The sequence below is a fragment of the Cricetulus griseus genome, chromosome X, assembly GCF_003668045.3.
Source record: "Cricetulus griseus strain 17A/GY chromosome X, alternate assembly CriGri-PICRH-1.0, whole genome shotgun sequence".
Taxonomy (NCBI): Eukaryota; Metazoa; Chordata; class Mammalia; order Rodentia; family Cricetidae; genus Cricetulus; species Cricetulus griseus.
This window is the reverse complement of record NC_048604.1, coordinates 102,465,867-102,477,274: the sequence shown is the minus strand read 5'-3', so window position 1 is coordinate 102,477,274 and position 11,408 is coordinate 102,465,867.

The following is an 11,408-nucleotide window of genomic DNA, read 5'->3' as shown; positions in this document are numbered from 1 at the left end:
CGTTTAGTAGTGAGCTCACATTTGTGCCATTGTATTAACTCTTTCAGAAAATTTGGAGCACCATGGACTGCATGTTGATTCAGGATTGCAGCAGAGAGAGAAAAGTGTGTCAGTACAGGACTAAAGGCATGAGTCTCTTTATTAAAAATTCTAAATAAAATCCAATAGAACTCGTCTAGAATGAGATTAAATACAAAGCATACTAGGTTTATATGTTTAGTTTGCATTAACTATAACCTATTAAAATATCACCAGCATAAAAAAAAACCTCTTGGAAGGGAAGCTGGTGGCCCAGTTAGCATCAGCACCTTGAGGTATGCATAAGTATGCTGTCACTCTCTGCTTTGCTTGCTAAGGAACCCTTCAGGTCTACTATAAGCATCTGATCTTTAGTATTCTAACCAACTGTAGAGAAAGCATTTGCAGCAGACACTGATATAGCAGGTGAGACACAACTTGTGCTTGACATGAAAACAAAGAGGTGTATTTTAGTTAGGTGGTTATAATTTAACAAAACACAAACAAGGCAAAAAATGTTGTACATTGTTAGGCATCACACACCTTGATTGTGAAAGTCTCAAATGACATATTATTGTCATTTGAAAACCTTTACACAACAGCTTGCACTTCGTTACCCTTGGTCCACGGAATCTTGATATGAATTTTGCAAAGCAGCCACTACTGTGCATTTTTTTCCATTACTGTTTGGGACTGTGTATCAGTTGCATATTTGAAACACCATCCATCCGAATCATAAGCCTATCTGTTTATAAGAGATCACTTGTCTCAGGGATTTATAATGTCCCATAAATATTCAGGTACGTGTGCACTCAATGAAAACAGTCCATCTCTGGCTCAAGTACTATGGAAAACAGAAACTTTATTCATTTCCTCTGAGTAGTGAACTGTTATCCTGATGATACAAAAGAGTTTTCCCCTGAATCTATGCATCTATTCAGGACCTTTTCTAATCTTGTTAAAGATTATAAGTTTTGAGACAGAGGCCTTGTTGTAATGATGAAGGTAGACATCAAAAATCATGTACCCTAGCACTTTCCCTCCCTCAAGGAGGAAACCAAAGAAGGGAAACATAAATGGGTTTCTCAATTTTCTAGTATAAACCAGAGTTTGGCATCTACAGTTTGATGACCAAATATGAAACTTTTTGTGCGAATAAAGTTTTACTGAAAAGAGCCTTAGATTCTAGTTAGATTTGGAATTTAGCCTTTAGTTTCCAGGACAGTGTTCTTTCATCTTTATCCAATTTTTAGTTTTAGTTCACAAAAAGTTCCTTGTCTCCAAATCCTTTCTTTTTTTAATAAACTTCCCTTATATTATTGTTTGTAGTTGGTACAGGATAATTTTTTAAAAAAATATTTTGACTCTTTCACTCTAGATGTATGTGAGTACATGTGCATACATTGTGTATGTATATGTATTTGTGTGTGGTGGGAGTTCACTTGTCCATGAGTGCATATGTGGAGGTCAGAGGTCAAGATCAGGTAGCCTCTTTGATTGCTTCTCCATCTAATTTTTATACTGTTATTTTAATTTTTGAGATATGGTCTCTTGGAACCTGGAACTCACTGTTTCAGTAGATAGACTAGTCAGTGAGCCCCCAAGATCTGCCTGTTCTCCACCATCCTTTCCATGCCTTGGGTTCACAGGAACATATCAGTGAATTTGTTTAGCTTTTACATAAGTACTACAAATCCAAACTCTCCAGCCCCTAGTAGTTTCTCTGGCCCAGAAAACAATGAGATAAACTTGTATCTATCTCTTATATGAAAATGCTTTGAAGTTGGCAAGATTGCTTAGTGGGTAAATTGCTTGCCACCAAGCTTGATGACATGAGTTCAATGCTAAGCATGCACATGGTGCAAGGAAAAACCTGTCTCCCACAAGGTGTCATCTGAACCCTTATGCGCATGCTCTGACTTCCTCAAAAATAAATATATCTTTTCTAAAATGTTTTAAAAATATGCTTTAAAATTAGGGCTCTGAAAACCTAGAAGCAAGACAAAGAAGATAAAGTGAACTACGGTCTAAACAAATAGTTTCTATGTTAAATTACAAAAACTAAAACATGATGATATATTAATATGTGCACATCTCTGATAAAGTGAAGATGTAATTTTAGCTAAGTCATAAAATGTCTGCATTTTCTACATACTTATTCAATGAGAAATGCCTGACATTTGATTAAGCTCTGTGAGTAGCAATATTAGGTTTTAAGTCCTCCGTAAATAAGTGAAACATAACAATGAACACCCTCAAGATGATGAGTGATTGTAAAAGTGTTTTAACAACACATTTAAGAATTACACTAGGCCATTTGGCATCTTCAACTAATTTTGTGTGCCATGAATCCTGCAATCATTGTCAAGGTGTGTGACAAAATGAATTTGGTGGGGTCTGGGAGCATATGGAAGACAAGATCCTCTAGGATAGAGAAAAATCCACTTCATAATTGTGATGAGTTAGAAGTTATCTATGTGAGATCATTCTTACTATGTCAAAATCCTGATAAGTTTTTTATTTAAATATAATACTTTTAGCTGGGCATTGGTGGCACACACCTTTAATCCCAGACCTTGGGAGGCAGAGGCAGGATCTCTATAAGTTTGAGGCCAGCCTGGTCTACAAATCGAGTGCCAGGATAGGCTCCAAAGCTACACAGAGAAACTCTGTCTCGAAAAACCAAATAAATAAATAAATAAAATACTTTTATTTAGAATTTCACTCATGTAACATCAATTGGAGCATGAACTGTCCATCCACCATGGGTCACACCCCTAAAGAATGGTAATTCTCCACCCTTTAGCAACCATCAGCTGTCAATATCTCCTCAGCTAGGGGTGGGGCTTGTGACTCCATCCCCACTGAATTCTGGATTTTTTAACTGTATTGATCGTATACAGGTCTTATGCAGGCAACCATAGCTGATATGAGTTCATAAGTGCAGAGCCCCTGTCACATCCAGAAGACATAGTTTCCTCCAAGTCCTCCCTTACCTCTGGCTCTTAAATTCTCTTCCACCTCCTCTTTTATGCTGGTCCTTGAGCATTTGGGGTTAAGGATGTGATATAGATGTCCCATTGTGGCACTCAATAGACATTCATTATCTGCACTTTGACCAATTGTGGGTTTTTCATTAATCTCTGCCTAGTACACATAGGCACTTCTGTGGAGCTCTGATTAAGTCCAGGGTTCAAGAAATAACTCAGAGCTTGGACAGTGTCCAAGTCAGGTGAGCCACAATTCCTGCCTTCCTCAACAGTAGTGTAAGTTCCATGAAGACAATTGCTCTCTCTGTGTGTCATAGCTCTATCTTACAGAATGACTGATGTCAATGTCAAATGACTGACTGAATGAGCATAGTATCTTAAAGGTAAGAGGCACTGATGAGAAAAAGAGATCCTACAAATCATTCTAGTCCACATCTAGCCCACATCCAAGGAACAGAAGAGCATACTGTTGCTATGTCATACATAAGCCTCACCATAGAATCTTGAAAAAGGTCACATTTCTGTGGAGGCTTGGAGATGACAAAAAATGTAGCTCTGTACAGAGACTTTGCCCCCATAACACTTTTGTTTGTGCTTGGAATGTCCTCTTAACCCAAACTGGCCAATCTTCTCTTGCATCATCTGCCAAAACAAATTCACCTATCGGATTTCATTTTCCACCTCAAATCTTTTCTGGAAGGAAGAAAGATAGGAAGAATAGACTGGTGCCTAGTATTTACTAGTCTTGACTGACCATTATTTGGGCTTCAGGTTCAAGACAAGTGTGAGGAGCTTTGTAGTCAGAATAGACTGTCCTTTAAAACTAAACCCCTTCTTCTGGTGCCTATAGGTGTGTTTCTACTGTTCTTGTCTGTCTGTCCTGATGCTTTTCCAGAAGCACCAAGTTGATGTGGGTGTTCTCTGATTCCCACTTGACCCATTTCATCATTCTCAAATCTAGGATTCTTCTTTTCAGTATAGGTTACTTTTCCATTGCTGTGATAGAATGCTCTGACCAAAGCAACTTAAGGAAAGAAGGGTTTACTTTAGCTTACAGTTCTAGTGTTCAGTATATCATGGTGGAAAAGGCTTAGTGGCAGAAACTTGAGGCAGCAGGTCACATTGCATTGCAGTCATAAGGCCAAGGGAGATGAATGTGCTTGTCCCACTAGCTTTCTCCTTTTTAGTCACTATGGAACCCAAACCTAGAGAATGGCACCACCAAATTTAAGATGTTTCTTCTGACCTAAATTAATTTAGTCAACAGAGTTCCTCCTGGGCATGCTTAGAGGTTCCTTTATGGATTCTTTCAAGTACACAATCAATGTTAACCATCACATGTTCCATAACTGAATGATGATAAACTGTCAGCTTATGTTCCCATCTTGAATTCTGCTCTCTGAACAATTCTGGGTGCTATCTGTGGGTCCCCTTTCTACCATTTGTGTTATCCACAATTATCATGTGCTTTATATAAACATTCTAATGACTTGCACATTAGCTTCATTAACAAACAGTAGATGTTTGACAAATATCTTTGGCAGACACAGTGTGGTATGCTTCAGTATGTATTTTTGAATTACCATGGATTATAAATCTTCATCATCATTTCATGGTTTGTAAACTGTTATCATCATTACCGATATTTGAAGGACAAGACCATATTTCCACTTTGTAAAGTATTAGGATTACAATAGCTTTGTACTTTTAAAAGCTCATTAAAGAAAGAGACAAGATACATAAATGCAAAGCATAAAACTTGATATGATGCTGATTCAAACTAGCACTTCAAGAGAGTGTTATTAGAGCAATGGGAAGATTTGGACATGGTCTATACAGTCAATAATATTATAGCAATATGCAATCTAATGGAGGCTGATGATGTGGATTCAGAGTGATGTATTATGGTTGCAACTTGATGTTTCAGATAGGGACATGGTGTTAAAGGAGTGAGGGGTAGGATAGAAATAAAGGATAAATTAATAAGTAGAGGGGATAAGATAGATGTGGCACTGTCTTAACCATTGATTTGGTAGGTCAGACATACTCAGCCTCTACACTGTTGTTATTTGGAGCAGATGTCTTCTCTTGTGAGAAGCCACTTTGTGCTCCCTAAGATAGTTAACAGGATCATTGTCTCTCTTTACTAGGCACCAGTAGTGACAATCAAGACGCATCAGCCATTGACAGGTGATCCTGGGGTTAGAGATATAAAATCATTCCTCTTAAGAACCAGAGATTTTTTAACAAAAAATTATCATATATACATATACATATGTGTGTATATTTATATGGATGTTCTTCTACACATATATGTATGTACTTATGTCCAGGTGCCTGTGGAAGCCAGAAAAAAAGTGTTGGAGCCCCTTGAGCTACCTAAACTCTTAGACTTACAGGGTGTTTTGAGCCACCTGATGTGGGTGCTGGAAACCGAAATTTAGTCTTCTGGAAGGGCAGCAAGACCCTCTTCACTCCTAAGTCATCTCTCCAGTTCAGAAACAGAGATTATGACTGAAGAACACAAGAGTTTGTTGGTCAGGCATGGTGGCACATGCTTTTAATCCCAGCACTCAGGAAACCAAAACAAAAAATATAGATTTCTGGGAGTTTGAGGTCATTCTGGTCTACATAAAGAATTCTAGGTAGTCCAGGATACATGGATACACTCTGTTTCTTAAGAAAAACAAACCAAAAAAGGCAAGGATGTTTATTGGACTCTGTTTTTAATATTTCTATGTGATTGAAATTTCTCAAAATAAGGAGAAACAGGCAGGTATAGGTAGGACCATGAACTTATTGTCTATGAAAAGGCATATTCTGCTACAAGTACTTTGAGCTGTCAAAATGAAAACAACCTTACATCAAGGAAACTGGTCAACACTTAAAAGCTGAGCATTAGAAAGGTTTAGACTTGAGCCCTTTTACTTCCATTGAGAGCTCTGACTTGTTATCTTCACAACAGCAGGGGCCTTCTAGGAATGCTGAGGCAATGTGGTCATTGAGCACAATGTTGACTTATAGGCTTAAAAATTCTAGACCTGCATTCCTGCCATACTGCTCTATTTGAAGAATTCCATCAACTTGACAGCTACTCATTCATTCAAATAAGTGCTATTATTGCACTGTGTTCAGGTGCCAAATCCTACATGTGCTATTAATGTAAAAAGGAGTGGCTGTTTTCGAGTTGGTTGGCCATTGCTGACCTTAAGGGTGAGGAATCATGGGAGGTGTCATGTCCATTTGTAATCTCTCTCCTAGCAAAGATGTAGATGCATTTGTTAACAAGTAAAATTAAAGGGTTATGACTTCCATATTTTAAGTCACCCCTCCAAAAGTGATGTTAAATGTCCCTTTTCCATATAATTTTAAAATGTTTTATTATATATATATATATATATATGTTTTACATATGTATGTATATATGTATATACACATGTATACCATGTTCATTTCTGGAGTACATGAAAACCAGAAAGGGACATCAGAGCCCTTGGGCTTGGTATATAAAAGACAGGAAATTACTACAGGTCCTCTGAAAGAGTGCTCTTGACTCCTGAGCCACCCCTCCAGCTCTTTATTACTGTTCAATTTTGGATCCCTTTATGAACCTTTAATTAAACTAGATGAACTCGTGTCAGATTAGTCAATCTACCATTATCAGGACAGTGTGAACTCCAAGGATGTAAAACTAAAGCTGTTAGATCTTTGCCATTAAGGAAATCACAATGGACTAAATATTGTCCTGGTTTGCTTCTCTGTTGCTGTGTTAAAACACTGACCAAACCAACATGGGAGACAAAAGGGTTTATTTAATTTTACACATTGCCAGTCTATCACTGAGGTAAATCAGAGCAGACACTCAAATAGGAACAGAGGCAGGAACCATTGAGGAATGCTGCTTACTGACTTGCTCCCCATGGCTTGCTCAACTTGCTTTCTTACATCATCCTAGGCAGGACCACTTGTCTAGGGGTGGTATCACCCACAGAAGGACAGTTCATCCCACATCAATCAACAATCATGAAAATGTCACACAGAAATGCTCACAAGCTGATCTGATAGGGACATTTCTTTAACTAAAGTTCTCTCCTCCCAGGTGACTCTAATTTGTGTCCAGTAAGCAAAACCTAACCAGCTTAAGCAGAGTATACATAAAAGAAATCATTCCAACTGAAGTTGTTACAATGAAAACACTAACAAGCAGATACTTAGCATTGCTAAGTGCAGGGTGCAGAAACATTTTTGTTTGTTTGTATGTTTTTGATGCTACTCTCCAGGGCTTGAACATACAGTATTCAGTAACTATATAAGGTTGAAGCTCCCATCTTATTGGCATCATGAATACCAAAACTACTCATGAGCACCAAGATCATCATGGAACTACAAGACTATTCAGAAGTTGCTTTCTGCTCATTGGAGTCTTTCATAGGGATTTGAGAACATGCATCAATTTTGAACAGCTACGTAATGAGATAGGGAGGTGTCATAGGTGAGCAGAACATTCAAGTGAAAGAAAAAAGAAAACAGCATGAACAAAAGCTTGAAAACATGAATGTAGAAAGTGTGTGTTCAGAGAATGATAGGGAGATCAGTTTAAATAGCTATGTGAAAACTCAATAGGATGCTAGGCTGGAAAAATCTGAGTGAAGTGATTGTGGATATTCATTTTCTGAATCAACAGTTCTGGTTTTCCTTTTCTACTTTGTTTTCTGATTCTTGTGTGTTTGTGTGTGTACACATGTGGTGTGTGGTACATGTTTGTGAGTGTGTGGCTATGTATAAATGCATGCAGAGACCAGAGCCAGAGTGAAATGTCAGGAGTCTTCCTCCATTGCTCTCCATCTTCTTTTCTTTAGTCAAGGTCTCTGACAGACTAGAAGCTTGCTATTTGGGCTATGCTAGCTCCTTCCTCCTGTCCTGGGACAATTGGTAATCCTATACCTCGATTCTTATGTGGGTGCTGGAGATTCAAACTCAGGTCCGGATGATTGCAGAGCAAGTGCTCTTACACACAGAAATATCTCCCAGCCCACTTCTTTACACAATATTTTCCAGCACTCAGAACTCCATGCTGTATAAACTAGTCACTCAGTTTGTTACAGGTATTAACATATTCATGAAAAATGTAATGATAGCAACTGTGTTTGATGATCTAAATTACAGTGGTCCTTACCATACCCCAATGTGATGCTTAATATAGTCCATAGTTTTCAGAGAAGAAAACTAATTATCATCAAGGCTAATTTGTATAGGTCAGGCCATTCTCAAACTTACTATATAGCCAAGAGTGACCTTGAATCCCAAGCTTCCTGTCTCTACTTCCTGGGTGCTATGATTTACCTTATTTACATTCAAGCACCACTGCACCCTGCGTATGCAGTGCTGGGAATTGAACCTAGACCTTCCTGCATACTAGGTCATGCTCTATTAACTGTGCTACACACCCAGCCCTAATAATTAGCTTTTGGAGGAGTGTAGTACTGGGATTGAACCTGAGATCTTTTATAAATAGGTGGGTGGGCTGTATCTCCTGCTCTGTTGTGATAAAAAAGCAACAACCTATGAATGTGCCTGACACAATGTCTGCCAGGCAACAATTTGTAAACCTGGTGTTCTCACCCTACTTACTCTTATTGTCCAGAAGACAAAACCTATAGTTTAATGTGTAAGATATTATGACCACGTAACTATAGAAAGAACTTATGTTTCTTTGTTGATTCTATTCAAGTTTAAACACTACTCAGAATCACAGCATCAAAAATGACCATGATCAGTGCCCTCACATAGTGGCTTTGCAGATTAATTTATCCACTTGGCATGACATGTTTACTTTGTGTGGGTACAACTATAAACTCAGGAAAAGATGCAGATCACGTTCTAGCAAATAGAACTCAAGTCTTGGTCTGTCTGCTAATCCTATATTTTGCTCTTTGAGCAATGAAACCTGACTATTTTGGTCTTTCATACAATTTAAGGCAACTTATTGTCACCCTTCCAGATTCTGAAGAATTCAGCCATCAAAAACATACAAATGTACTTTGCCAAAGTCTAATTCAAGGTAGGACTGTATATGACTTGAATAATGACTCCCGTGTGTGATAGATACCCAGTCACTCTAGACACCTGCCCTCTAGTCCTATCAGATTTCCTGGGCCTGGCTCAGTACTGTTCATAAACTAAGACTTAATACCAGGGATAGTGGCTCATGCCTGTAATCCAAGCATTCAGGAGGCTGAGGCAGCAGGATGACCAATTGTTCAAGGCCAGCCTGAGCTACATGTTAAGTTCCAGACCAGTATGGGCTAAAGGGAAAGACCCTACCTAAAACCAAATTAGTCTTAGGTTTGCTTGTATCTATTTTTAGAAGGAGAATAAGTTATCCTAGATTTCATTCTCCTACCTGATTAGAAGGCATAGCTCACCCAACAGGGTGGGAAAGGTCTGTTCTGAAAGTCATCTCACAAGTGGTTTGATTGTGTAGGCTGGTAAATTATATAATGGAGCCGATGAAACTAATCAGGAAAAATGTTTAATGCCATTGTCAGAATATACATTCAAATGTCATTGTACTGTAGTTAAGCTCCTGAGTCATAAGTTTCTCCTTAGCTAAAGTGACTTTGTGATGAGTATACTTGGGATGATGTACTACTGTAAGGCTTGACATTAGTATTGAAATGTGTGTTTTACTTCTTTATTGTACTTCCATGTCCTCCTTGTCACAACAGAAGCAATATCTTCTAAATGGTTGGTGGGATGCCTCTGTCTGGATGACTTTGATGTTCTAGTTCCTCCAGTGCACCTACCAAAGCCTACCCATAAAGGGTCATAGGAAAGCAAGGTGCTACCTGCTGTGTGAAATCAAAATACCTTAGTGCTACACTGAAGGCTGCATAAGAAGACAGGGATATTTGGGAATAGAGGACAGTACAATCAAATCCAGGCCATCTCAGTGTGAATAGTGTGATAAACAGTATCTAGCAGACCTGATAGCCATGTCATTACACACAATGGGGATAACATACTACAGAACAAGCCTCTCCAGTTACGCTAAGGATCCTTCTCTAACCACAGTAGAGTACACCATGGTAGGCACAAAAGGATTGTGGCTGTCATCAGAACTTGGAGCTTTGAAAATCTAACTAGGCCCAACTTCCATTGTTGAACTTGCTTTCTCCTTGTCTTTTTCCTTTACCTTACCCCCTTTGCACAGGAACTTAGAAGCAAACATGAATACCAGCTGCTGAGGCTATTTAGAGGCATCAGGTACATTTGGGTATAATAACCCAATGTCATTTGAATTATCCTATGAGGACATAAATAAGCATCTATTCAGCCTACACAGGACAAAAACAACACACCAAAGAAATGATCCCACCCAAATATGACTTAGTGAGTAAGTGAGTATATTGGACTTGCTTCCTGGAGTTTGGGAGGGGTGTTCATTACAGTAGCGTGTGTGACTGAAAGGCAGGTCCATCACCAAAAAGCCCACCCCAGGATAGGTGATGATTCAGAAATGCTGCATCCCTAGAGGCTCATTTGTATGCAGCTGACCAATCAGAATGTCTCCCCCCTCTGGCAATTGTTACTGTCTATGTAACATCCGGGAACCTTTTGGAAACCTTGGAAGTTTTAGGAACTCCCTGAGACTTCTCAGTTTTCTTAACTTCCTGGGTTTTGTAAGTTTCATCTACTTTCTGAGTCTTAATGAGCATCCCTCCTCCTTCAGGAAGGAAGGTTTTAACTTGGAGGACATAGCTACACTGTGGGTAGCCACTAACATTGTCAGCAAAATAAATGAGAAAATGCTTTCCATTTTATGAGTCTGTATGTAACACTGTATAACCTAGAGTTCATCTTCAAATAATTTCTGTGAGTTCAGAGAAGTAAGAATGATCAGATTCTCAGTCAATGTTTATTTTGTTGTATTTTCATAGTGCCACTCAATGTCAAGGAGGAAAAAAATCAAATAGATAAGTCTTTAGTTTTCTCATATTTGAAATAGAAATAATAAGTCACTTCTCTGCACAGTCTCAGATTAATGTTGGCTGCCAGTCTTATATGATTTTTACTGAATGTATAAGGAAACTCATGAGCTGTTGTCACTCATAACTGTGGCAGTGTAAATTCCTTGGACCTTGGAGTAGGAAGCACTCTTCTAACTCACTATTTAATGCCAGCAGCCATTTTGCTTAGAATGGTTCCAGTTGGACTCTTACCTACTGTCCCTATTTCTGTTCCCAGAACAGTCTATATAAAACATGGGGTCTTCCCAGAGATATAGTTTCCCAGGAAAGTACGTTGGCTCACAACTGTATTCATAGAACCCAGGAGACTGAGTCAGAAGCACTGCATGGATTGTGCTACAAATTGTAGTTGGGAGCTATTGTATGTGTG